This window comes from Phyllobates terribilis, unplaced genomic scaffold, assembly GCF_046119375.1.
Source record: "Phyllobates terribilis strain yellow unplaced genomic scaffold, ASM4611937v1 Scaffold_13__5_contigs__length_258822181, whole genome shotgun sequence".
NCBI classification, from domain to species: Eukaryota; Metazoa; Chordata; class Amphibia; order Anura; family Dendrobatidae; genus Phyllobates; species Phyllobates terribilis.
The window spans coordinates 192,661,182-192,686,607 of record NW_027362773.1 but is presented as its reverse complement, the minus strand read 5'-3'; the positions used below and the strand labels follow the sequence as shown (position 1 = coordinate 192,686,607).

The following is a 25,426-nucleotide window of genomic DNA, read 5'->3' as shown; positions in this document are numbered from 1 at the left end:
TTTAATTTGCAACCTGATGGAGGTCAGTATAGATGGACTAATAGAACAAGTCCCACACACAGCTAGAAGCCCAAATATTTTTTCAGAGGTAGATGCAGAAAAAAATTATATTCAGTTTGCAACCTGATGGAGGTCAGTATAGATGGACTAATAGAACAAGTCCCACACACTGCTAGAAGGCCAAATATTTTTTCAGAGCTAGATGCAGACCAAAAAATATTTTGAATTTGCAACCTGATGGAGGTTAGTATAGATGGACTAACAGAGAAAGTCCCACACACTGCTAGAAGGACAAATATTTTTTCAGAGGTAGATGCAGAAAAAAATTATATTCAATTTGCAATCTGATGGAGGTCAGTATAGATGGACTAATAGAACAAGTCCCACACACTGCTAGAAGGCCAAATATTTTTTCAGAGCTAGAGGCAGATAAAAATTATTTTTAATTTGCAACCTGATGGAGGTCAGTATAGATGGACTAATAGAGAAAGTCCCACACACTGCTAGAAGCCCAAATATTTTTTCAGAGGTAGATGCAGAAAAAAATTATATTCAGTTTGCAACCTGATGGAGGTCAGTATAGATGGACTAACAGAACAAGTCCCACACACTGCTAGAAGGCCAAATATTTTTTCAGAGCTAGATACAGACAAAAAAATATTTTTAATTTGCAACCTGATGGAGGTCAGTATAGATGGACTAATAGAACAAGTCCCACACACTGCTAGAAGCCCAAATATTTTTTCAGAGCTAGATGCAGAAAAAAATTATATTCAATTTGCAACCTTATGGAGGTCAGTATAGATGGACTAATAGAATGATGCTATGCCCAAAAGGTTTTACTTCACTAGGTGCAGTAAAAAAATTGGTATTCTATACACAGGTGGTGTATCTTGCAACACAGATAGGCTACTCCACTGACTAACACACTCTGCAATAGGCCAAAAAGGATTAGCTTTGCTAGATTCAGCCAAATGCTGTGAAAAAAAACTTGCACAGCACTGGCACAGACCTGCCTGGCAAAAACTGATAGGAACTGATGTAACTTAGTCCTGAAAAGGACTGCAATTACAATTAGTCTTTACTCCCACAACCTATCTATTTAAGAGCACAGACCAGCCTGATAAAAGTCATAGGAAATGCTGTAACCTAGTCCTTAAAAGGACTGCAATCACAACTATTCCCTACTCCCAAGCTATCTGTAGATTTGTGCGAAAATTGGCTTGAAATTAACAAGGTATAGCGCACACAGCAACAGCGGTGCCGTCTAACACGCAGCTGCAGCAGTGAGAAAATGGCGGCGATGGGGAAAATGGCTGGGTCTTATAGGGCAAGGACATGTGACATACACTGCGAATGACACATGCCCTTGCTTGTGTGAAATAAAGCACTTCGCTCCGTGTGTGCGCTGCTGATAGGCTGACAGATTGCACCTCCCCACTGTAAATGCAGGAAAGAGAAAAAAAAATGGAGATCTTCTTTATTCCTGCAGAGATCCATCTCCTGCCCCTCCCCCCCGCCCCGCTGTACACTCAAACTGCGTATTAACATTAATTTTCATCATTACGGAGAAAAAATCCAGTTATGATTTTGGTGCATGAACAGTTATCGAACATAACCTCGAACAGCCGAATTTTTCTCAAATCGTTCGTGGTCGCCGAACGGCTCGAACACCGCCCAAAACAGCTCGAATTTGAGATTGGCGAACAGTTCGAGTCGAACAACGCTCATCTCTAGTCGGCACGCCTTGGACTCACTAACTTGAGCTTCACTCTAGGCTTTCTCACTAGAGGAACTGAACTGAGAACTCTGTCCCTCTCTGGCTCTGAGCAGAGAATCTGTCCTCAAGACTGAGCTCGACTCTGTATTCAGATCTGTACTTGCTGAACTCTCCAGAGGAACTGACTGCCTAGCTCCACCTTCCCTTTTTATATCCCTAACGGGCTCCCTCTGGTGGTCTGAGGTGGAAGGTGGAGGTCTGTGTTTGCTGTGAGGGCTTCTTGTGGAGGAATCCATCCATGCACCTGACGCGCCCCCTGGGCCAGTGTTGTTTGGGGGATACCCGGAGCCGGATCAGATGGGGGTTGTAGTCTCCGAGTGGCGGTGACCCGGTCCGTGACCAGGGTGTCAAGCTCAGTGTGTGGCAGTCCTACAGATGTTGCTGGATGTTCTTTAGTGTCGACTACGCCACCCGTTGATTTGCGGTCAATACGGCCGCCGCTGCAGCAGGGTCCGCTGAGGCTGGTGGTGTGTGTGCAGCTTCTGGTAGTATAACCCCCAACGGGAGGGGTATAGCCTCAGGGGGTCAGTTGTAGAGGGTGGTGGCTGTGGTGGTGCAGTGAGGGTGGTAATAAGACTCCGAGTCGGGCTGTGCAGTTCAGGGTTTTTACTTACTGCTGTTGTTCTGGTCACTCCGGCCTTGAGTGACCGCCCGAGCCGTGCTGCATCCACCAGGTCCTGGACTCGGCCAACCCCCAGGTAATTCTGGAGCGTGATCCTGAGCTCCCTTTCTGACGTTCCTTTTCTCTGGCCTTCCCCACCAGGGATCCACCTATGTCCGGCTCCCTCGGGTCTCTTGGTGGGTACACCTCTTCTGGGTTCCCTGACCCTATACTTGGTCTGCCTTTCGGGTGGATTTAGTGGGGGGTCGTGGCAGATCCTGCCCACAACCTCCGGTCTCTGGCTGAGGATTAGTGCCCTCCACCAGCTTGGGATCCGGTACCCTTGTGCCAACCCTTCACCCTGTTGCTTGTATTTGGGCTCTTGGGGTTCCCTCTTCTTCTCCTCTGGGTCCTTTTCTTCTCCTCTCTCTCTTCTTTCAGGACTGCTTGACCCTCTACAAAAGACTGACTGGTAGCTGTCTGCCTGTCTGACCCTGATCTAAGATGGTTCCCACCTTATATACTCCCTCTATGTGTGAGCTCAGGTGACCAGCACCCAATGAGCTCCTAGCCTTACCCAGACTGCTCCCCCTATCTGCCCCTACACTACTGGGATGTTCCACCCCCCTCCCACTCCAGCCAGGGACAGACACTAACGTACCTGCACATAAACTGGTGGGAGTACCGTTGATCTGTCCCCCGGAAATGGGATGTATGTAGTGCATGCAGCCTACTGAGCTCAGTTCCACACTCCATCCTTACCCGGGAGTGGAATATCACACCTCTGGCTTGAGGTGTAATACCCCTGTAGCAGCCGAATCCTCAGGGTGCTACATTCCCCCCTGGTAAATCACAGCACGTCCTCGGGCTGTAAGAGAATAAACATCCAAAACATACAAATATTTTTTTTTCATAAAACATAAACATATAAAACAATATATATATCCGCATAAAATTTTTTCATATAAACATTTTTCATAAATAACACTCTTGTTCTTCCGGCCACAGTGCAACTTGTGACCGGGTAAAGTGCGACTGTCTCTTCAAGAAAAACAACAGTTTCCTATAAAACCGGTAGGGGGCGCCTTAGAAAGCGCAACTATCTACAAGGGAAGGTATGGCCGCTCTCAGTCCTCGGTCAGTGGGATTAAGGGAAATACAGGTAACAGTTTACACTTGTCCCAACGGGGACATATTTAAAGCAGCAACAGTTCACTGTACCCCGACGGGTAACTATTTACAGTCTCTTTACCGTACTTTAACGACGGCGTCCTCCTGCTCCTTCTTTATCTTCAGACCCGTCCGGGTCCTCTTGCTCCTCCTCACACCGCAGCTCCTCCTCCGTCAGGCGATGCACATGGAGGGCGTAGGGTCCTTTGGCACACTTGTGCCGGGTGAACGTGACCTCGTCCCCTACGTACAGGTCATGACCTCTGTGTCCCTCCGGCAGATGGCTTTCTACGTCTCTGCGGGTTACAAAGACGTCGCCGGGGGTATGATGGTCTCTTATGAAGCCCCACCCATGCTGCAGGTTGAATTTAATCACAGTCCCGGTGGTACGGGGACCATGAGCTGCACGGGGGTTCCTCCTGGTCCGGCTCTTCTGCCCTGCGCTCTGTTCCTGCAGCCGCTGCTCACGGATCCGCCTCTCTTTCCGCTCTTGCTCGAAGGCTGGCAACTGCTGGCGGCAGCACTCCACTCGCTCTGCTGCAGCTGCCCGCGTTTCTTGAGTGAACCCCATGAGGTCTCCTCCGGTGGGGTCCCACTCGAATTGTGCTTCTTCTAGCGAGAGCGGGGTTCTCCTGACGGGCTTCGGAGCCGGAATCAGAGGCTCGCACAGGGGCCTTGCTCTTTGGAGTTCCAGTTGGTAGTACTCCTGGGGCCATACAAAGGGCTGCCCATCCGGGCACGTGTGCTGGGCAAATAGATCTTCGCCCAGGTGCGGCACTCGAGATGTTGAGGGCGCGTTGATGGCAGCGGCGCCCGGGTTGACCAGGCCTTGCGACCAGGCTTGGGGCACCCTAAAGGTAAAGGGCACCGTAAGGACGGCGGCGCCCGGGGGTACTCGGCCCTGCGACCAGGCCGGTGGCTCCGCGGAGGTAGGGGGCGCTGTTGGAATTGCGGCGCCCGGGGGTACTAGGCCTTGCGACCAGGCCGATGGTATTTCCTGTTTGGTCGCGCTCAGGGTCGAGGCGTGTGACGTCACAGGGGTCGCGGCCGCGGCTTCTACTTGAGGCCTAGTCCGGCACGGTGACGATGCAGCGACGGGCACGGCAGGGGGAATTTCGGGCTCTGCGACGGGGAGCTGGGGCAGGTACACGGTTTCTTGGCTCGGGGTAGAGACGTCCCCTTTACCTGCCTCCGTCCATTCAGCTCCCTTCTCGGCGCCGTCTCCGGCCTTCACTCCTCCTGCACCATCCTCAGAGGCGGTCTGTCTCCTCGTCTCGGGTGGCGTGCTCCGCTGACGGGTTCCGGTCTGCTGGGCCATCTCACGGCTCCACTCCGTCAGCGTGTCTTGCTGCACCTGGGCCATCCTCCGTGCGAGGCCCTCCAACGCGGTCTGTGCACACTCTCGGTCTCGGGGGAGCTGTGCCAGGATTTCCACTAAGCCTAGTGGCGTTGTTGCTTGCAGCAGGCTCCTGACCACTGGGTCGGTGCTGCCTGTCTCTCCCTCCATCTCCGGGTACGACTTCTCCGGAGTCCTCTCCAGACTTCTTGTCTCCGGGTTCGCTCTCTCCAGACTCCTCCAGGCTGCACCCATCTTCGTTCTTTTGTTCTGTCTCCGCCCACATTGAAGGTGGTCCCGGGGCAACTTTGTGATTGTCAGTTCCAGGGACAGTTCTCTCACGCTGATGGACATATCAATCATCACAGTCTCTGCTGGTGGGGGCGGTTTCCGCTTTTGGCGCCATTCCTTGACCTGGCCCACGATGGGAGGTGACCTCTTGCCACCCTCCGGCACGCCCATAATGGCATCCGCTCTTCCAAGGCGGGAAATCTTCTGGAAATGGCGGGAAAAAGCTGCAGATGGCGGGCAACCGGCGGGAAACGATCCGTGATGGCGTTCCATGGCGGGGACCCTCTGGAACCGGCGGGAGACTTCTTTTTAAGGTAACGGTGAACTTTTCTTCAGGCACGCAGTACCCGGTTGTTGCGGGCACGAAATCCTGCCGACTACGCCAAAGTTGACGCGCCCCCTGGGCCAGTGTTGTTTGGGGGATACCCGGAGCCGGATCAGATGGGGGTTGTAGTCTCCGAGTGGCGGTGACCCGGTCCGTGCCCAGGGTGTCAAGCTCAGTGTGTGGCAGTCCTACAGATGTTGCTGGATGTTCTTTAGTGTCGACTACGCCACCCGTTGATTTGTGGTCAATACGGCCGCCGCTGCAGCAGGGTCTGCTGAGGCTGGTGGTGTGTGTGCAGCTTCTGGTAGTATAACCCCCAAAGGGAGGGGTATAGCCTCAGGGGGTCAGTTGTAGAGGGTGGTGGTTGTGGTGGTGCAGTGAGGGTGGTAATAAGACTCCGAGTCGGGCTGTGCAGTTCAGGGTTTTTACTTACTGCTGTTGTTCTGGTCACTCCGGCCTTGAGTGACCGCCCGAGCCGTGCTGCATCCACCAGGTCCTGGACTCGGCCAACCCCCAGGTAATTCTGGAGTGTGATCCTGAGCTCCCTTTCTGACGTTCCTTTTCTCTGGCCTTCCCCACCAGGGATCCACCTATGTCCGGCTCCCTCGGGTCTCTTGGTGGGTACACCTCTTCTGGGTTCCCTGACCCTATACTTGGTCTGCCTTTCGGGTGGATTTAGTGGGGGGTCGTGGCAGATCCTGCCCACAACCTCCGGTCTCTGGCTGAGGATTAGTGCCCTCCACCAGCTTGGGATCCGGTACCCTTGTGCCAACCCTTCACCCTGTTGCTTGTATTTGGGCTCTTGGGGTTCCCTCTTCTTCCCCTCTGGGTCCTTTTCTTCTCCTCTCTCTCTTCTTTCAGGACTGCTTGACCCTCTACAAAAGACTGACTGGTAGCTGTCTGCCTGTCTGACCCTGATCTAAGATGGTTCCCACCTTATATACTCCCTCTATGTGTGAGCTCAGGTGACCAGCACCCAATGAGCTCCTAGCCTTACCCAGACTGCTCCCCCTATCTGCCCCTACACTACTGGGATGTTCCACCCCCCTCCCACTCCAGCCAGGGACAGACACTAACGTACCTGCACATAAACTGGTGGGAGTACCGTTGATCTGTCCCCCGGAAATGGGATGTATGTAGTGCATGCAGCCTACTGAGCTCAGTTCCACACTCCGTCCTTACCCGGGAGTGGAATATCACACCTCTGGCTTGAGGTGTAATACCCCTGTAGCAGCCGAATCCTCAGGGTGCTACACACCCCTCTAGGATCTGTGGCACCAATGCGCAGCAGGGCGCCACACAAGCATATGACTCGCCCCCTGGGCCGTGGGGCACTCGGATCTGGGCAATAGGGAACGATGGGAGTAGTAGTGGCAACCCGGTTCCGTGGCTCAGGGTGGTCAGGCCAGTGGTAGTCCGTTATGTGCTGTTGATTATGTCCGACTACGCCACCCGTGGATTTGCGGTCATTAGGAACCGCCACTGCAAGGCAGACCACTGGGGCTGATGATGTATGCAGCTGGGATGGTGTGACTCCCCACGGGAAGAGTGTGGCCCCAGGGCAGTGTAGTGGATGGTGGGAGTGATAGTGGTGAGAGTTCCAGTGCTGATAGTGCTGGAGGAGCAAGGAGCACACAGACAACAGGTTGCAGTCCAGTGTCTTTACTAGAACAGGTAAATTGACCCACAAACAGTCCCGGCTAGGAGGGGACCTGGATGCCTGAGAGCAATGGGGAAATTGGCCCTGGTCAGGGTGAGGGTGTAGGCCTACCGTGCTTTCTGCGCTCCTTCTGGCTATCTCCTCCTTATAGGATAACAGCCCACGTTTCCGAGCTCTCCGTGTATTCTCGCCTGTATGGCCTGTGACGTGGGTTCCTTTCTGCTCCCAGCCTGGTACAGCTGTGCGGGTTCCTTCTGTTGTGGCAGAGCCTCCAGGCTTCTTAGGCCAAGGAATATACAGTCCCCTGCGGACTGGTTATCTGCTGTAGGATGTGGAATCCTCCCAGCCTCAGACACCAAAGTCTGGTAAATTAAGTCCTCTATCTGCCAAGACAGGCTCACTTCGCCTCTTGTCTCTGGCTTGTGGCTCTCCTCCTGCCACACTTCCTCTTAGGTGCAATACAACTTTCTGTCCCTGCTCTGCTCCGGGACACGTCTCAGTGCTGAGACAGGCCATCCAGTTCTCTCTAACCTTGCCCCCAGCACCAGCTTTTATAGGGGCAGCCAGCTCCCCCTACTGGCCTGAGACAGGAGGTACTGCATGCTAATGTTCCCCTGACTAGAGAACCTCCCCCTTGCTCTCAGACACAGCTTTATTACATTTTGTGGCATCCAGGCCAGGGTGACACATTCCCCCCTAGTAAAATTTAGTATTCCGGGACTAAACAGTAAACAAGGATTATATGCATGACCATAAAACATTAGTATACAAGCGACGCACAGATTGAGTTCTTAAGGTCACAGTGTGGTCTGTGACCGGGTGTCCATATCACCAATACAACGGGGAGCCTTAACCAGGTGGGGGTCTGTCCTACCCCAAGTCCTTTACAGTCTTAGTTCATTCCTTGGTTAGACTCCGAACGCAGTCCATACAAGGTCCCGGTTATAAAAAGCCCATAACCTTTGAGTCCTTACGGTAGCTGTAAGAAACTGAAATACACTATTAATAAAAATGCAGGCAACTTGGCAAACATTTCAACATTTGGCAACAGGGTTATTTACAATTTTAGTGCACTCTATATTTTCCAGCGAGCGGGTATCAGCCCCTTTGTGCTCCTGGTTGACCTCCTTAACCCACTGTCTGGTGGTGGACCCCCACTAGCGTTAGGGGTGCAGCTACCAGCTGGGTGTACAGGTAGGGCAGGCAGCTGTCTGCGTGTCCTTTGGCTCACCGCAGGCATGGCAGGCTCACTGTCAGCAGAGGGTTGATTCTCCTGGGCTGCTGGTTCAGGCTCTTCTGCCTCTGGAACTGCTTGCTCCTCTTCACCTTCCGGCTCTGGTGCAGGTTGTTGCGCAGTCGGTTGCAGGAAATGCAGGACTGGTATCACTATGGCATCATTTATGCGAGTCCAGGACTGAGGGAACTCTCCGAGAACGGTGCTGATCATTTCTTCCTTGTCCTCTGCGGGTTCATGGTCACTCTGATCCTCTTCTGCACTACGGAGTTGCTCGGGGCATCTTTTGAGGTGGTCTCTGGAGACGGTGCTAGTGGCTTCTCCTCCGTCCTTGGTGATCATGCACACCTTCGGGTTGTCGTGATCAGACTGCAGTACGGTGTAGGGTTCCCTTTCCCACTGGTCGTCCAACTTATGTAGCCTTCTCTTCCGCTTCAGGACCTGCTCACTAGGTTCCAGGGGACCAGCAGGGGCGTGTTGGTTGAAGAGTTTTTCTTGCCTCTCTCTCACCTGGGCCAGGCTCTTCTCCACACTTTCCTGTACCTTCTTGTACTGCAGTTGCCTTTCCGTATCCCAGTCTGCATCCGGGGAGGTGTCCTCAGGTGTTAGGACTCCCATCTCCAGGTCTACGGGCAGCTTACCTGGTCTGGCTCGCATCAGGTAAGCCGGGGTGCAGTTGGTAGCGTTCACCGGGATATGATTGTATAAGTCTATCAGGTCCGGCAGTTTTTCTGGCCACAGGCTGCGTTCCTCCAGGGGCAACGTCTTCCCGTTGGTTTGTGGATGGTAAGGCGTTGTCCGAATCTTCTTACAGCCATAGAGGTTGCAGAACTACTGGAAGATTTCAGCTTCAAACGCTGGACCCTGGCCTGTCAGGACCTGTTCCGGATACCCGTGTGGACGACAGAAGTATTGCTGGAAGGCTCTGGCCGCTGTTTGGGCTGTCAAGTCTTTTACCAGGACCACCACGAGAAAACGGGAATAGTGGTCCACGATTGTCAGGGCATAGATGTATCCTGACCGGCCAATTTGACATGGTCCAGAGCTACCAGCTCAAGAGGCTGCGTGGTGACGATAGGTCTCAAGGGTGTCTTCTGGCTGGCACGGTCCTTCCTCCTTAGGTGACAAGGGCCACAGTCTCTGCACCATTTTTCTACTGCTCCTCTCATGCCGACCCAAAAGAACCTTCTTCTTAGTAGGAACTCCAGTTTCTTCCAACCGAAGTGTCCCGCTCTGTCATGGTAAGCCCCCAGGACCATAGCTGCATCTCGTCTTGGGACCACGACTTGCCAGGTCAGCTCGTGCATCCGGTGGTTGACAATCCTTCTGCACAACTTGCCTTCGTAGAGGAACAGCTTGCTCTTCTCTTTCCATAGCTGCTTGGCTTCCTCTGGGGCATCTGGATCTAAGCGGGCGTCTTCCCGGGTCAGCAGATCTTTCACCAGGCGGATTGCAGGGTCACTATCTTGGGTCTCGGCCCAGCTGTGGTGAGGTAGGGGATTGATCATCACGGTTGTTAGATCCTCCTCCATCACGCGGTGGGAGTATTAAGCGGCTCCATACCGGTGAAACGCGGGGAGTTCTACCTCCTCCAGCTCTTCTGGGTCTTTGTCACCTTCAGGTAAGTGAGGCATCCTCGATAGGGAGTCAGCGTTGGCATTGGTTTTGCCGGCCCGGTACTTGATCACGAAGTCATAGTTGGAGAGACGGGCCATCCACCGCTGTTCTAGGGCACCCAGGTGTGTCAACGGGTTGTTGTCCGTGTACACGGTGAACTTTGCGGAGGCCAGGTAATGCTTGAAGCATTCTGTCACGGCCCACACCACCGCCAAGAATTCTAGCTTGAAGAAGCTGTAATTCTCCGGGTTCCTCTCGGTGGGCCTCAGCTTCCGGCTGGCGTACGCGATCACCCTTTCTCTGCCCTGTTGGTTTTGGGACAGTACTGCTCCCAGCCCCACATTACTGGCGTCCGTGTGAAGAATAAAAGGCTGACCATAATCAGGGTAGGCCAGGATCTCATCCCCCGTGAGGGCCATCTTCAACTGGCGGAAGGACTCCTCTTCCGGTTTATCCCACTTGAATGGCGGCTTTTGGCTCCTGGACTTAGACTGTCCGATTAGGAGGTCCTGCATAGGAGCTGCCATCCTAGTGAACCCGGGGATGAACCTTCGGTAGTAGCCTACCAATCCGAGAAACTGTCTCACCTCTTTGATGTTCGAGGGGCTTGGCCAGCTCTTGATTGCCGTGACCTTGTCAGGGTCGGGGGCCACTCCTTCCGCGCTTACCACGTGCCCTAGGTACTGGACCTTTGGTTTCAGCAGGTGACACTTCGATGGTTTCACCTTCAGGCCATAGCCTGCCAGGGCTTCGAACACCTCGGCCAGATGCTTTAGATGGTCCTCGTAGGTTTTCGAATAGACGATCACGTCGTCCAGGTAAAGGAGGACCGTCTCGAAGTTTCGGTGCACTAGACAGCATTCCATCAACCGCTGGAAGGTCCCTGGTGCGTTGCAGAGCCCAAAAGGCATACAGTTGAACTCGCTCAGTCCCATCGGGGTGGTGAAGGCGGTCTTCTCCTTGTCAGCCTCTGCCACAGGAACCTGCCAGTACCCGCTAGTAAGGTCCAAAGTAGAAAAGAAGCTAGCTGATTTTAGTGCGGCTAAAGACTCCTCTATTCTAGGCAGCGGATATGCGTCTTTGTGGGTGATGCGGTTGATTTGTCTATAGTCGACGCACATTCTCATGGTGCCGTCTTTCTTTTTCACCAGAACCAAGGGGGTTGCCCAGGGGCTACAGCTGTCTCTAATGACCCCAGCTTCTTTCATTTCCCGCAGCATACCCTTGGCGTTCTGATAATGTGCAGGGGGTACAGGCCTGTGTCTCTCTTTTATTGGTGGGTGGCTCCTCGTGGGGATGTGGTGTTCTATCCCTTTTACTCTGCCGAAGTCTAGCAGGTGCTTACTAAAGACTCTCTCGTACTCCTGTACCACCCGGTAGACTCCTTGTTTTTGGTGCAGGGGAGTGGAGTCAGCCCCCACGTGGAGTTTCTGGCACCAGTCCTCCTTTTGTTTCTGGGAGCCATTACCCTCCGCCTGTGGAGATGGAGGCAAGGGTTCCACGGCCCTGATAGCTTTGTGTTCGACAACAAACAGTTTGGCGAGTGTAGCGTACCTGGGTAAGTGTACTTCCCTCTCCCCAATGTTGAGGATGCGGACGGGCACCCTCCCATGACGGACATCAACCACCCCCCGGGCTGTCAAAATGGTGGGCCTGCTGTCTGAGTACACGGGTTCTACCATGGCTTGGTAGTCTCTACCTCTCAACCCGATTGCAGTCCGACACCAGATCATCATTTCACTTTTGGGAGGCATGGAAATGGGGAATGGGTCTCTCAGTCTTACGCTACCGATCTCACCACCAGACAGTTCTACCTGCTGCCGTCTCATCAGGGCTTTTATCTCCTTGTTGAGGACTCTCTGTTGGCTGGAACTAGCATTCACCGCCACCTGTTGTAGAATTACAATTACCTCTGAAAGACAATTTTCAATTACATTAGTACCCACAGTAATTTTAGGGTGACTTTCACGACGGTCAATGTCCACAATAATTACTCCCTGTGCCGGCAGTTCAACTTTACCAATTTTAATGGTCATCTCCTTGAACCCCATCTGCGGCACGGGTAAGAAGTTACTGGCGATGATGCTCAAGTTACTGTCTGGATACCGTGTGATATCAGCATCAGTCCAATACTGCTTAAAAAGTACATATGGGATAGTGGTTACTTGCGACCCAGTATCCAGCAAGGCGCTCATGGGTATACCGTCCAGCACCACGGGTAAAACCGGGCGTCCCCCAACGTACTTATCATGCCAATTATAAGGGCCTGGTGATCTTATGCCTGGGGGTTGGCCCTCTGCCCCAGGTTGGACCCGTTTAAATTACAGTACCTGGAAATGTGTCCGGGCTGGTTGCATCGACGGCAAATGGGCTGTCCATCCTCTGCGTAGCGGTCTGTGGGCCTCTCTCGGAACGACGGGATCCTCCTCTGTCGACGCCACGGGACATCCTCCGGACTTGAAGCCAGCTCGATGGGTCTTGACGGGTCCACTTGTATTGCCTGGACGGTCCTGGTCAACACCGCGACGCTCCTGGTCAGCTCCTGGACTTGGTGGCGCAGATCTTTCGATGGGGCTTGGTTCAGGGCCTGTGCATCAGCCCCCACGGAGTCCATAGAGGAGGGCGCCACCTCCTGATGGTAGGTGAGAGCAGGGCGCCGGGGGTTTATAGCGCCACTTGTTGCGGGTTCACGGAGCACCCTTATGGCCCTGTCCTTGAATTGGGCAAAGGTCAGACAAGGGTTCTGAAAGAACATGAGGCGCAGCTGGGTCCTGTGGGCGCTAGACAGCAGACCTTCTATGAATTGTTCTGTTAGGAGCTTATCCGTATCCTGCACGCTGCCTGGGTCAGCTTGTTGGATGGCCCTCAGGGCTTCCTGCAAATTTAGGGCATAGTCTCTGATGCTGTCCTGTGCCCGCTGCTTACATCCATAGAACCTCATTTTAATTTCAGCGGAGGTACGTGTGTCAAAGGTACCCCGCAGCCGGGCCAGAATACCCTTCAAGGTCCTTTTCTCCTCAGTGGGCCATGATTTTACCTCCCTTTGGGCTGCGCCAGTTAACTGCCCTGTTAGTATGCTGACCTTCTGTTCCTCTGTCTGGGGGTAGACTTGGTACAAACTGTACAGCCTTTCCTTAAAGTCAGTTAGGGCATGGGGCTCCCCTGAGTACTTGGGCAGCCAGGCCGCTCCATTGATGTAGGGCAGGGAAAATGGCATCACCGCTGCTGCAGCTGCGTTGGTGGTAGTGGGCGCCTCTGTATCCGACATCTTCCTCCCCCCTAGTTAAGCGTGGCCTACCTTCCGACGATCCTCTTCTGCTGCTGCTCTGGACGAGGACCTTGCGTCGCGTCCTGATGACGTCAGCGTCGCTCTCTCTCCCTTCCAGGACCTTGCGCAGTGTCGGTGCGTGGGGCGGAGCTTCGGATCTCGCGCGGTTTGGACGTCCACGCCCCTCTTCTTCCCGCGCGGTGTCCTGAAGATGGCGTCCGATGGCGGGAAAACGGCTGGAGATGGCGGGAACCGGCGGAAGATGGCGGGAGACGGCTGGAAATGGCGGGAAACCTCTTTTCAGGTAAGTGCAAAGTCTTTTCTAGGCACGCAATACCCGTTTGTGGCGGGTTGGTTGCAATCCTGCCGACTACGCCAAAGCTAACTCGCCCCCTGGGCCGTGGGGCACTCGGATCCGGGCAATAGGGAACGATGGGGGTAGTAGTGGCAACCCGGTTCCGTGGCTCAGGGTGGTCAGGCCAGTGGTAGTCCGTTATGCGCTGTTGATTATGTCCGACTACGCCACCCGTGGATTTGCGGTCATTAGGAACCGCCGCTGCAAGGCAGACCGCTGGGGCTGATGATGTATGCAGCTGGGATGGTGTGACTCCCCACGGGAAGAGTGCGGCCCCAGGGCAGTGTAGTGGATGGTGGGAGTGATGGTGGTGAGAGTCCCAGTGCTGATAGTGCTGGAGGAGCAAGGAGCACACAGACAACAGGTTGCAGTCCAGGGTCTTTACTAGAACAGGTAAATTGACCCACAAACAGTCCCGGCTAGGAGGGGACCTGGATGTCTGAGAGCAATGGGGAAATTGGCCCTGGTCAGGGTGAGGGTGTAGGCCTACCGTGCTTTCTGCAGTCCTTCTGGCTATCTCCTCCTTATAGGATAACAGCCCACGTTTCCGAGCTCTCCGTGTATTCTCGCCTGTATGGCCTGCGACGTGGGTTCCTTTCTGCTCCCAGCTGTGCTGGTCCCTTCTGTTGTGGCAGAGCCTCCAGGCTTCTTAGGCCAAGGAATATACAGTCCCCTGCGGACTGGTTATCTGCTGTAGGATGTGGAATCCTCCCAGCCTCAGACACCAAAGTCTGGTAAATTAAGTCCTCTATCTGCCAAGACAGGCTCACTTCGCCTCTTGTCTCTGGCTTGTGGCTCTCCTCCTGCCACACTTCCTCTTAGGTGCAATACAACTTTCTGGCTCTGCTCTGCTCCGGGACACGTCTCAGTGCTGAGACAGGTCGTCCAGTTCTTTCTAACCCTGCCCCCAGCACCAGCTTTTATAGGGGCAGCCAGCTCCCCCTACTGGCATGAGACAGGAGGTACTGCATGCTAATGTTCCCCTGACTAGAGAACCTCCCCCTTGCTCTCAGACACAGCTTTATTACATTTTGTGGCATCCAGGCCAGTGTGACACACATACACCATCCATTTCCATAAAGAATGAAAGCATTGGGAGCGTGTCCCTTATGTGACAAGGTCCAAATATTATTGAGGTGTTTCATTACTAGTAATATGTTAAGAAATTGTAATATTTGCAACTTTCTAATATATTCTGCAAAGTATCTCTATAGATGGAGCTAACAATAACAATACCGACAAAGACCAGGAATAGCGCTCTCAATAGATAACGCGCTGCCTCTATCAGGTCTCCAAACATCGTCTCACTTTCTTCAATGTCGTTTTCATAATGAAGCAGCAAGAGGTGAACAAGAAGCGTGCCCCCCTTACACACTCCCAGAAGCCCTGTTGTGCATGCCCCTCCGAAATACAAGATGCTTCCTCTCAGTACAACTGAACAGATCCTGCCACAAGAGGCAGCCGCTGACCTTCATTAATGAAGCACACCCCATGTATCACAGAAGTGCCATAAGAAATTATTAAAATGTAAAGTGATGAACAAGAAGTATGGGAAAAGGCAATCATTGTAACAGCAGTGCTAGTAACAACTGTTAGTCTAAATTCCCAGGGCTGTCACAGTCTGTGGCTACCATTTGTCACACCTGTTTAAGTCTTCATAACGTTGGATGCCCAAGGAAACAAGGAAGACAATTTCATAGTGACCTCCAAAGCATCTATCTATCTATCTATCTATCTATCTATCTATCTATCTATCTATCTATCTATCTATCTATCTATCTATCTATCTATCTATCTATCTATCTATCTATCTATATGGACATCAGCTGCAGAGGTTCCCTGTAAAAGATCCTTGCTTTTTAACTGCTAGCTTGGTTACATGTATGGTACGTGTAGTTATTGAGCAAATCTGCCAAAATTCGAATTTGGCAAATTTGCTAAAATTTGGCCAGGAAATTCAATCTGCATCAAATTTATTTAATGTAAATCAAATGTGCCTTATTGTGCCTTGGGGTTTCTCAAGACCCCATTTGTATTTGTGGACTTCTGAAAAAAAATGTTCTTACCTTGACGCTCACCGGTCCCACCACCAAAGCACCTGCTCACTTGTCCCACCATCTAAGCACCCCACCACGCACATGTCCCACCACCGAAGCTCCCTGCCGCTCACCTGTCCCCTTACCAAAGCTCCCCGTTGCTCACCTGTCCCGCCACCAAAGCACCCAGGCACTAAATTGCCCCACCACCAAAGCTCCCCACTCACAGCTCACCTGTTCTGCCACCAAGGCTCCCAGCCTCTCACCAGTCCCACCACAAAATCTTCCAGCTGATTGCTTGTCCTACCATCTAAGCACCCCACCACGCACCTGTCCCACCACTGAAGCTCCCTGCCGCTCACCTGTCCCATTACCAAAGCTCCCCGTTGCTCACCTGTCCTGCCACCAAGCACCCAGGCACTCAATTACACCACCACCAAAGCTCCCCACTCACAGCTCACCTGTTCTGCCACCAAGGCTCCCAGCCTCTCACCAGTCCCACCACCAAAGCACCCAGCCGCTTGCTTGTCCCACCTTCTTAGCACCCCACCACTCACCTGTCCCACCACCAAAGCTCCCTGCCGCTCACCTGTCCCATTACCAAAGCTCCCCATTGCTCACCTGTGCCACCACCTAAACTCCCAGCTGCTCACCTGTTCCACCACTAAAGCTCCTCACCGCTCACTTGTATGCCTATCTCAGCACTCTACCTGGTCATCCAATCTCTCTCTACAGCTCTAATGTCCTCTTTTCTTCAGGTGTGGTGATGGACATCCTCTTCTAGGCCTTCAGGCTTCACCGACCAAGTGCCGGGGGATGCATGTTGTTTCGTGGCCCAACACTTAGTTGGTGCAGGAAGCTCTAGTGAAGGCTGAAGATCTGGAAGAGAACCATATATAAAAAAAAAGTAGACACTGGAGCAGCAGGAGAAATCGGGTGGGGAGCTGTGGCAGCAGGATGGGTGAGCAGCGAAGTGAGAATAATTTTTTTTAACTCCTTCCCAGTTCATAGGTATGCAGAGAAATGGAGCCTGGCCCACCACAATTTTGCTGGTATTGCTAAAAGCTAAATTTGAGGTGTATTCAATTTGTATTTGTTGTTGATCTCACCTGACTGATACATATTTGTGATGTTGCTATAGATTACTCGAAGCTCACCTGTTTGCATGCTACCCGTGATGCCTACAGGAGCACCTGACTGACAACTGAACCTCACCCACGACCCACTCCTTTTCATACTGCCCAGACATATCTAGAACCATATTGAAACTTTAGAAACTTCTACCTCCCCCCAAACCATTTATAACACTGTGTGGTCCTTTAAAAGATAAAGAAACTAATTCCTTTATGACCCCAATGCGATGCTCCAGCAACGAAAAATCACTTTTTGAAGTTCAGTATACATCAGACTGGAAAAGCGTTGGGGCGAGATGATGCACTTACATCTTCTCAGCCTCAAGCTGTATTCCCCGTCTAGAGCCACCCTCCTTTGCTTGATTGACAGATCGTTGTTCTTGTATTAGAGCAAATGACCTGTTAATCAACAGAAGGAGGATGGATCTAGGCAGGGAATACAGCAGAAGGCTGAGGAGCTGTAAGTGCATCATTTCACCCCAATGCACTTCCAGACTCATGTATACTGAACTTCAAAACGCGATTTCTCACTGCTGGAGCATCGCTTTGGGTCATAAAGGGATTAAATGTCTTATCTATTGAAGGTCTACACGGTCTTATAAATTGTTTGGGGGAGGTGGGGTAGACGTTTTTGACAGGTTCCCATTAACACTACATGGTATTCAGCACTACTTATTGGGTTTCTTTTTTTCCATATTTGGGACTGTAAATCTCCATTAGGTTTCCACATTCTCACCTCCATCACCTTTTACCTCCTAACACTTTTTTACTCCTAATTTCTGAACCTCCATCCTGCTCCTTTGCCTTATCAGATGACTTACGCTTTGACTACATGGATCTCACAACATCTTCCCTGTGGAACGGGAAGTCAACTCTTCAATGAATTTCTTTGTGAGCCTCATAGGAGTGCACAGAGAGATGGACTTCCGGCTCGAGTTTGGGTCACATGATTATCTGAGAACCGGAATGGAGGCTCGGAAATTAGAAATAAAGCATCTAGTAAGAAAACTAATGACACTACTATTTACCGGAGCCCAGAGCAGAGCAATTAATTGATGGCATGGGAGTGCCACCACTATTTTGGAAGTGGCACTTTCTCGCTCACGGACTTCTAGCCAATGCACAAAGCTTCTTGCACAACAATGACTTATCATTTGCGAATATTTTTTTTTCCCAAAATTCTAGTTGGATCTTCTTCTATGACTTGCCAGAATCATGCCAGAATATACCGTAGCTGTACATTTTAGGGTACGTAAACACAACCGTCCTGTGTGCACATACCCTTTTAGGAGAGAACTGCAGTCTGACAACTCAATGATTGTGGATCCTTTTATTTGATACCAATTCTTTCCCCGACTTCTAGATGTTACTTTTTTATAATTAGAAAAAGTAAAGAAGAAAATGACAAATTCCATCTATTTATTCCTTGTTTATAACATTTGGCACAGCATATCGCTTTGACCTATTTTATAGGTTATGGATGATAGAAATATTGCATGTGTCTTTCTTTCCTGGAAAATTTATATTCTGACATTTGAGCAGGATGTCTTAACTTCTCCACGCTAGCTCTCTTTTACCATAAATCCGAGCGAGCGCTTCCAATATACGAGCTAACAAACTTGATTTTTCCAGTAATATAATTTTTTTTTTTTTGTACCCAGTTATTTCCTTTTTTCTCTTTCTTTTTTTTTTAACACCTTTACGCTTCCTTCCTTATTTGGACAGCTTCACACTCCACATTTCATGACCTCACCTCGCTCGTTTCACGTGTTTAACAAATCCCGAAAGAGTCGCGGGGATAATAACTCACTGCGCATTTTACATTGGATCAAAGTCCCCCTTAATATTTACACTGCCGCACATAAGGCTGCGGATCTTTTTCAATCAGCTCTGCTGGCAGTCATTTAATTATATGGATGTTATATCCAGCCATAAATAATGTCCTGTGCAAATCCAGTTTAAAATACAGAACTAAGTATTCCTCCCCGAAAACATAAAAGACTAATAGAAACGAGACGTTTTGTTGTACATAAAGGGAATTTGTTCTACAGCATCTAACAGGAATTCTGCAGATTTATGCTGCGCTCTGCCAGTTGGATCTCAGTGTAGATACATTGTAACAGGGAGCGTTGGAAGCCATATGGAGCTGCATTAATGCTTCTAGAGCAGCAGATCGCCCCAAACAGTACTGACTCCACAGAATCCACCCGTCAAATAGGTCACACCTTAGGTCGTGATTGGCTGAAAATGTTCGTTTTTGTAAAAGTGAAACATTGCGATCTGTCTTAGGCTGTGTGCACATTGTGCGTTTTTGGTGCATTATTGAGGATTTTTTTCTGCGTGGAATTGGCCCAAAAATGCTAGGGAATCCTTATGCCTGCTTAGTCAATGGGAATCCTGAATTGCTGTGCACATTATCAGTAATTTTCCTTTCATGATTTGCTGTGCGTTTAAATCTGCAGCATATCAATCCTTTGTGCGGTTTTGCTGCGTTTTTCAACCGTTGACTTCAATTGAGCCAGACAAATCTGCGGCAAAAATGCAGGTATAAAAATATTTGTGGATTAGGTGCGGATTTTTTCTGCGTATTTGACTGACTCAATTGAAGTCAATGGGTCAAAAACACGGCAAAAATGCACTTGACACATTTTTGCCGTTGATCACAGGTGTCGGCTGATGAGAGACTACTCCTCCCATCAGCCTACGGCATATCCTTATTGTGTGTAAAATCCTCTGCAGCCTCCTCTTGTACTTCCCTAAAGTTACTCCTCACACTTCAATCATAAATAACATATTAATATACAAGGCGTCTGTTATGATCCCGCACCTCGCCACCCTGCCCAACGTCACTACTACGTCGGAGGGATCACGCAGTATGGTCTTCTCACTTGCACCAATGTGATGTTCCACGGACACGTTAGGTCATCTTGGCACAGTTGTACACAGACACCCCCTGTCCACATGGGCCCAGGGAGGCACGGGAAGTGAGAGGATGTGGCCGACGTAGCTGCAGACGTGGCACCACAGTCGCTCACAACCCTGACAGGCTGAGAGACCCCATTCACTACCACCAATGAAACAGCGCCTTGTAAGCCCGGTAGGACAGTCATCAGTTCCTTGTTAGATATAAGCCTGGTCCGTTAACAGGATTATATCAGGCCAGAAACCAGCCCCAGTAGCATGGAAAGTTAAAATAAAGAACATGGATGTGTGGATTCGTGGATCGAGATAAAAGAGCAGCCCAAGGGTAAATTATATATTTAATCTCCTTAAGGGCACACTAGACAAAACACTATATACAGTACACAATGGTTATACATATACAATGTTCAGATATGCAAATGCAGGTGAAGTACAAAAGATATAAGCAGATGAAACATGTCAGTTACAGGTTTGATGTTAGAACATGTGTGGTGGGCTGGATGGGGCATGGGTTGCCAGCTGGTTCCCGTTCCTTCCCGCAGGTTACTTAACATCACCCACCTTTAGAAGTGAACAGCAAGCATGACAAAGAGAGAGAGACAGCACATGGCCTTACACAAGCCTTTAACCCCTTGGTTGGTCACATCTTTTCCGCCCCCAGGATGGTCCTTATCCCCCTCCCCTGGGTATTTGTAGCTAAAACTCTCAAAACCTGTGAAGGATCATAACATCCCAACGGAAGGTCATAGGATGGATGTTCTGGCGCCATTGGATCTGGCCGGTTCCCTTTTAAGCTTGTACTCCATTTTCTCCTTAAATCTCCTTATGAGATCCTATCTGACTGGAAGCAGTTATACAGCATGGGCTCCACAGGAGGTCATCGTGTATGAGCTTGGATACTAGCTGGTGTGGTTGGACCACCTGCTGAGCCAGGTATCGTGTTACAGCTACACATGCTGAAGGAGGATTGTCAATTGCTATTAAATCTCCCCATATCCTTCAAAGCATCTATTATCTACTGTATATATCTATTTATCCATCCATTTATATATCCAGATTTATCTATCTAGAGATAACAAAATTTGCAACACTCCTTGCTCTGTTTTCTCAGTGTATACATATAACAGTATCACAATACTCTTCAGCTTTCCATTCACTGACTTCCTGCTGAGCGGTTGATAGATGTGTTTATACCTAGCAAGCAGCCAATCAGGGGAGACAAAGATTCAGACAAAGAGGGAGAAAGCAGCAGCCTCTACCAATGATGAGACAGGAGGGGTGTCTCAGACTACCACAGACTCCTGTAGGTGCTGTAGCTAAGCTGTAGTCACACATCACAGCTCTGCCCAAATGCAGCCAAGGAGTAAGTACTGGGGATAATAAACAACAGGTAAACATCATAATCCTTTGTAGGAGCTGACTTATATATCATACATATTTTTAAGCTTATGACCGCACAGTCCCTTTAACACCCCCACATGCTTGTTGGTTATAGCGATTACATCGTATTTGTGGATTTCAATTTTTTTCCACCCCTTTCCATATTGTAACCTGGAGGTGCCATACTGCTGCTGTCTGTCAATATGTGGATGCCAATATGAGACTATTCATCGCCTTGATTATAGATCGATGTTAGATATTAATCGACATGTATATAACTCATCAGCTGCATTTATGTATCTGTAATCCAGGTCCACACCATTTTAACATCTCAGTTCTCTGGATGAAAAAAAATTGTAAAATTGGCGCCTCTTGTCCACAGGTAAAACTGAAAAAAAATACCCTGATGTCCTTGGCTTATTATCGCTGGTAGGTGCTGGTGATGTTTACTGCACATCTTTATTAAAAATACATGAGGGGAAGGAATTAATTGAACGGGAAGATGATTGACATGTGGCTTTGATGTCTACTGCAGGGAACCAGAAGACACCAAACGTAGTGGCTGACAACTCTCGGTTTGTAAAAATAAATTGTCAGTTTGCAATGAACTTGTCACCGGAGTCAATCTGTCACTTACTCTATAGGACTGCTGTGCTAATCTCAGAGAGGTAAAGGGGATGAAAAAACTGACATAAAATTGCGCATTTATATGTGCTGATCTCAAAAGATTGAGCGTCCATTGGAATTCCTCAACTTCAAGTCTTATAAGTGTATTAGGAAGGTTGTCACATGTGGACAACCTGTTTCTAGTTAGGGGAAAATGGTAATTAAAGGGTTATTTCCCCTAAAAAACAATTGTCCCCTACCATTTGGATAGGGAATAACTAGCTGACTGCTTGGGGTCTGACTTATGGGATCCCAGATATCCACTAGATCGGAGCTCTGGAACCCCAAGAATGAAGCCCTGTCCTGATTGGAGAAGAGGTCCACATGATCAGCCTCCTCTCTATTTATTGTCATTGGGAGCCGAATACAATGGTCGTCTATTCCTGGCAGTCCCACAGAGAATGAAGGAAGCAAAAGTCGAGCATGCGCACCTGCCCTCCATTCACAAAGGGATATGCTGGTCCTGGTTCTTGAGTCTCTTGAGTCCCCATCTCAGCATGTTAAAAGGATAAGGGGCTGGGGAGGTGATGGGTTTTAGAAGAGACACCTCCCCTCATTTCCAACCTATTACATGCCACTGTCACCATTGACAGTGGCATCTAAGGGGTTAAACTTCAGAAATCATAGACAGTTTTGATCGCAGCAGTTACTCTCAGATGCTTGCTGAATAACACAGTTCGTGAGCCTGCTCCATACATGCAGTGCGCACATCCATCTTCAGTTAATGGTGAATATAGCAAATTGCAGAGGTCTCAAAATTGTTAGGGTTTTAGAGGTCCGACCCTCACCAATCATAAAATAATGCTATATCTTAGCAATAGGAATAAACCTGTGGTGGTGGATTTTCTTAGACATATGTCTTGATGAGCAGCACGGACCTGAGGCTATGGTGCAGCAGGGCGGGTCTCGATGGATAATACATGGATCAGGACAGCAGGTTATGCAGGTGGCAGACTTCCAAGAGGAGCAAGCAGCGCAGAGCTAGTTGGATACACATAGTATAAAAAAAATGGTATTTTCCAGCTCTGAAGCAGTTAATCACAGGAAATTAGTCTGGTATCTTCTGGCAGGGCAATGCTTAAACAACAATATAACACAAACGTAAATGCAGTCTGGTATCTTCCAGCAGGGCAATGGTTAAATGCAGCAATGTAACAGATGTAACACAAAAGTAAATGCAGTTTGGTATCTTCCAGCAGGACAATAGTTAATAACAGCAATGTATCAGAAAAATAAATGCAGTCTGGTATCTTCCAGCAGAGCAATGGTTAACAGTAGTGATGAGCGAGTATGTTCTGTTACCCCTTTCGGCGAGCATGCTCGGATGCTCGCCGAGTATCTTCAGAGTGCTCGAGTGTTATGTTTTAGTCACTCTGTGCTCATGATTTGAGACTGTTTGACAGCTTTATATGTGAGGAATGCCTAAGAAACAGGCATGTTCTCCCAGTGTTTGCGTGGGTTTCCTCCGCGTTCTCCTGTTTCCTCCCACAATCCAAAGACATACTGACAGGGAATTTAGATTGTGAGTGCCAATCTTGTCTGTAAAGCGCTGTGGAAATTAATGATGCTATATAAGTGAGTAAAATAAATAAATGTATTAAAGCTATCAAACAGTTGCAAATCATGAGCACAAAGTGACACCCGAGCACACTGAAGATACTTGGAAAACACCTGAGCATGCTCGTAAATCTTGAGTAACGAGCATGCTCGCTCATCACTAGTTGACAGCAGTATTTTAATAGAGAAGTAAATGCAGTCTGGTATCTTACAGCAGTGTAATAGTTAATAACCGCAATGTAACAGATATAATAGAAAATTAAAAGCAGTTTGGTATCTTACAGCATGGCAATGGTTAATAGTGGAGATGTAACAGAGAAATAAATGCAGTTTGATATCTTGCAAAAAGTCAGTGATTAGTCTCAGGAATGGAATGAAGCATAGGCAAACTAGAGATTAGCTTGAAAAGATGAATTACCTTGATTTCAGAGACCAGGTGTGAACAGTTGTGAAAAGTTGGTAACTTGCTGACAGGTTGGTGTGGACGACAGGTTGGTGTGGACAACACCTAAGTAAACTAAACTGAGCTTAGAAATGTATCTGGTCGTAGCATTTAGGCAGAAGAAGCAGAGGAAATCACAGACATCTGTCTGGAGCTGGACCAAGTGAAGTAGCAGCAAACTCCTGACAAACTTGAAGCAACTGAAACAATGCTTAAAAGGCCTATGCTGATATTGCCAGAAAAATTTGCTAGGTTACCTGAGATACGCGGCACCGACTACTGCAAAAGAAGGTGGTCATCGGAAAAGGGAGCCAGGGCCAGCTCTTATGCAGGTTAGTATCATCATGGACTGAGGGCACATTCTGACACATCGCTTCGGCAAATATCCTTTCCAAACCCTGAGTATAAATATGCATGGCCCAGTTTATTATCATCATTTGTGAGATCTTTTTAATTCATATGCATAACCTTTAACATTTTAGGCTAATTTATTTATTTTTTGGTCCTTTTTATTAGCATTTTTTTGCTTATTCTTCTGTGTTTTTATGAAAATGGCAATAATATATTTTAATGTCATTTTAAAAAAAGCAAGAAAAGCCATAAAAAAGCACGTATTAGGCTTTGACAATAGATTATAATCCTTAATTGACAAACTTATGTGCGCTACATCCGTACATCAGTCCATCAAACATAGGATCATGCTGGTTCACACCCTGATGGTTATCAACGCCCTTTCACCCTGAGGTTCAATGGCTGATGGTGATTTAGACTCGAAAGAGGAAACGTATGTTCCCAATCCACATCCATACATATATCCTATGGGAAATGTCACCTGTGGGGGTCACGGCCTGAGCTATAATAAAAAAAATACACCTGTGCTATAAAAAAAAACCTACCACCTGGATGTAGGAGAAGACAACATATGGTTCTAGGCTCAGGGGCCTCATTTGGAGGAGAGTTACAGTTCATTAGAAAGACATCAGGGAATCATCATATGAATCAAATGTGTAAATCTTTCATCTGGATGAACATAACAGCAATGGCCGGGATGAACCTTTAGAGTCCGAGGCCAAGTCTTGACCAAATTCCCAGGAGACGAGCACAACACTCGTGTTATATAAACTATTCTCAAAATGCGTCTGTCATCAGAGAGCGTAGACAAAAGCCACGGTGTAGACAGCAGAGACTGTGGCTGCCGCATATTTCACTCTCCATCTAACGAGGGCACAAGAATTGGAACGGAAGACGACGCTCTTGTTTCCCCTTTCATTATCGAATGTGTCGAGTAGGAAGCAGCTGCCTTCCTGCCTATGAAGAGGAGGACTATTGTGTAACGCTCAGTGAGTAAACACACTCACACTCAGCAGGTCGATGGCAAAGGGTGGGGAGGACGGTAATTAGAGGTGGCAATTAATGAGAAGAGAATACAGATCCTGCCGTATGAAATGATAAATATTCTGAAAGGCTGTACAAGAAATGTTGGAATGGCAGAAAATTGTCACTAGGTTCCAAAAATGAAAAATTTCAAAGAGACTGAAATAAGCCGATGAATTTGTACTTATTGATTGGATTTTTTAAGTTAATTTTATATAAAAATAGCAATAATATTATTATTAATAAAAATAAGAAGAAGAAAAAGAAGAAAAAGATGAA

At 49.1% G+C, this 25,426-nt stretch overlaps 1 long non-coding RNA gene across 1 annotated transcript in view; it reads right to left on the bottom strand.

Moving 5' to 3' along the window:
- Positions 1 to 23,903, bottom strand: part of LOC141174650 (uncharacterized) — an 89,522-nt gene extending 65,619 nt beyond the window's left edge. Inside the window, exon 1 of the long non-coding RNA XR_012252932.1 lies at positions 23,750 to 23,903. This is a non-coding gene — a long non-coding RNA (uncharacterized lncRNA). The remainder of the gene's footprint in view (positions 1 to 23,749) is intronic.
- Positions 23,904 to 25,426: the final 1,523 nt, after the last annotated feature.